Source organism: Arachis ipaensis, chromosome B6, assembly GCF_059453495.1.
Source record: "Arachis ipaensis isolate K30076 ecotype BB chromosome B6, ASM5945349v1, whole genome shotgun sequence".
NCBI lineage: Eukaryota > Viridiplantae > Streptophyta > Magnoliopsida > Fabales > Fabaceae > Arachis > Arachis ipaensis.
The window spans coordinates 117,555,828-117,559,054 of record NC_142441.1 but is presented as its reverse complement, the minus strand read 5'-3'; the positions used below and the strand labels follow the sequence as shown (position 1 = coordinate 117,559,054).

Here is a 3,227-nt window from a genome sequence, read left to right as displayed (position 1 = left end):
AAGTTTCATGGACATCCATCAGAAGATCATTTTCAGTTCTTAACTGAATTCTTGCAAACCTGTGATACTGTTAAGACCAATGGGGTTGATTCCGAGGTCTACAGGCTTATGCTTTTCCCGTTTGCTGTAAGAGACAGAGCTAGAATATGGTTGGACTCTCAACCTAAAGATAGCCTAAACTCTTGGGATAAGCTGGTCACGGCTTTCTTAGCCAAGTTCTTTCCTCCTCAAAAGCTTAGCAAACTTAGAGTGGATGCTCAAACCTTCAAACAGAAAGAAGGTGAATCCCTCTATGAAGCTTGGGAGAGATACAAGCAACTGACCAAAAAGTGTCCTTCTGACATGCTTTCAGAATGGACCATCCTGGATATATTCTATGATGGTCTGTCTGAATTATCTAAGATGTCATTGGACTATTCTGCAGGTGGATCCATTCACCTAAAGAAAATGCCTGTAGAAGCTCAGGAACTCATTGACATGGTTGCAAATAACCAATTTATGTACACTTCTGAAAGGAATCCTGTGAGTAATGGGAAGCCTCAGAGGAAGGGAGTTCTTGAAATTGATACTCTGAATGCCAAATTGGCTCATAATAAAATATTAACTCAGCAAGTCAATATGATTTCTCAGAGTCTGAATGGATTGCAAGCTGCATCCAACAGTACTAAAGAGGCATCTTCTGAAGAAGAAGCTTATGATCCTGAGAACCCTGCAATAGCAGAGGTGAATTACATGGGAGAATCCTATGGAAACACCTATAATCGTTCATGGAGAAACCATCCTAATCTCTCATGGAAGGATCAACAGAAGCCTCAACAAGGCTTCAATAATAATGGTAGAAGAAATAGGTTTAGCAATAGCAAGCCTTTTCCATCATCTTCTCAGCAACAGACAGAGAATTTTGAACAGAGCCATTCTGGCCTGGCAACCATAGTCTCTGATTTATCTAAGACCACACTAAGTTTCATGAATGAAACAAGGTCCTCCATTAGAAATTTGGAGGCACAGGTGGGTCAGATGAGTAAGAAGATTACTGAAACTCCTCCCAGTAATCTCCCAAGCAGTACAGAAGAAAATCCTAAGAGATAGTGCAAGGCCATAACCCTACTTGGTGTGGCCGAATGCCCAGAGGAGGAGGAGGACATGAATCCCAGTGAGAAAGACCTCTTGGGACGTCCTCTGGACAGAAAGGAGTTCCCTTTTGAGGAACTAAAGGAATCCGAGGCTCATACAGAGACCCTAGATATTCTATTGGACCTCCTTCTACCATTCATGAGCTCCAATGACTATTCTTCCTCTGAAGAGGATGAAGACATCATTGAAGAACAGGTTGCTAAATATCTAGGAGTCATCATAAAGTTGAATGACAGTTTATTTGGTAATGATACCTGGGAGGATGAACCCCCCTTGTTCACCAATGAACTAAGTGCATTGATAAGGCAGACATTGCCTCAGAAGAAATCAGATCCCGGAAAGTTCTTCATACCTTGTACCATAGGCACCATGACCTTTGAGAAGGCTCTGTGTGACCTTGGGTCAGGGATAAACCTTATGCCACTCTCTGTAATAGAGAAACTGGGAATCTATGAGGTACAAGCTGCAAGAATCTCACTAGAAATGGCAGACAAATCAATGAAACAGGCTTATGGATTAGTAGAAGACTTGTTAGTATAGGTTGAAGGCCTTTACATCCCTACTGATTTCATAATCCTAGACACTGGGAAGGATGAGGATGAATCCATCATCCTTGGAAGACCCTTCCTAGCCACAGTAAAAGCTGTGATTGATGTGGACAGAGGAGAGTTGGTCCTTCAACTGAATGAAGACTACCTTGTATTCAAGACTCAAGGTTCTCCTTCTGTAACCATGGAGAGGAAGTATGAAAATCTTCTCTCACTGTAGAGTCAACCAAAGCCCCCACAGTTAAACTCTAAGTTTGGTGTTGGGAGGCCACAACCAAACTCTAAGTTTGGTGTTGAACCCCCACATTCAAACTCTAAGTTTGGTGTTGGGAGGTCCCAACAATGCTCTGAACATCTGTGAGGCTCCATGAGAGCTCACTGTCAAGCTATTGACATTAAAGAAGCGCTTGTTAGGAGGCAATCCAATGTTATTTAATTATATATATTTATTTTCCATTGCTATTTTATGTTTTCTTTAGGTTGATGATCATGTGAAGTCACAAAAACTACTGAAAAATCAAAAACAGAATGAAAAACAGCATTAAAAATAGCTCACCCTGGAGGAAGAGCTTACTGGCGTTTAAACGCCAGTAAGAAGCATCAAGTTGGCATTAAACACCAGAAACAAGCATCAGATTGGCATTTAACGCCAGAACAGAGCATGAAATTAGCGTTAAATGCCAAAAACAAGCAGCAAGCTGGCGTTTAACGCCAAACATGCATTCTAAGGGCGTTTTGCACGCCTACTTAGAGCAGGGATGCTAAGTCCTTGACCCCTCAGGATCTGTGGACCCACAGGATCCCCACCTACCCCACCTCTTCTTCTCTCCTCTTCACACCTTTTCATACCTCTCTTCCCTAAATACCCCTAACCATTCACATCCATCAACTCTTCCCCATAAACCCCACCTACCTCCAAAATTCAAATTCTTTTCTCTCCCAAACCCAACCCTAATGGCCAAAACCTACCCTCCCCCCACCCCTATATAAACCCCTTAACACTACTCCATTTTCACACATCACAACCACTACTTCTCCCCCTTGGCCGAATACACTCTCTCACTCCATCTCCTCCATTTTCTTCTTCTTCTACTACTTTCTTTCTTCTTTTGCTCGAGGACGAGCAAACCTTTTAAGTTTGGTGTGGTAAAAGCATTGCTTTTTGTTTTTCCATAACCATCAATGGCACCTAAGGCCAGAGAAACCTTAAGAAAGAGGAAAGGGAAGACAATTGCTTTCACCTCTGAGTCATGGAAGATGGAGAGATTCATCTCAAAGGTCCATCAAGACCACTTCTATAAAGTTGTGGCCAAGAAGAAGGTGATCCCTGAGGTCCCTTTTAAGCTCAAAAAGAGCGAGTATCCGGAGATCCGACAAGAGATTAGAAGAAGAGGATGGGAAGTTCTCTCTAATCGTATTCAACAAGTCGGGATCTTAATGGTTCAAGAGTTCTATGCAAACGCATGGATCACTAGGAACCATGATCAAAGTATGAACCCAAACCCAAAGAACTAGCTTACAATGGTTCGGGGGAAATACTTAGAT

At 42.3% G+C, this 3,227-nt stretch overlaps 1 non-coding gene across 1 annotated transcript; it reads right to left on the bottom strand.

The window, feature by feature from the left end:
* Window positions 1-240: 240 nt before the first annotated feature.
* On the bottom strand, window positions 241-348 carry LOC148562441 (small nucleolar RNA R71). The gene has a single exon (XR_015888158.1). It is a non-coding gene; the product is annotated as a small nucleolar RNA R71 (small nucleolar RNA).
* Between the last annotated feature and the right edge of the window lie 2,879 nt (window positions 349-3,227).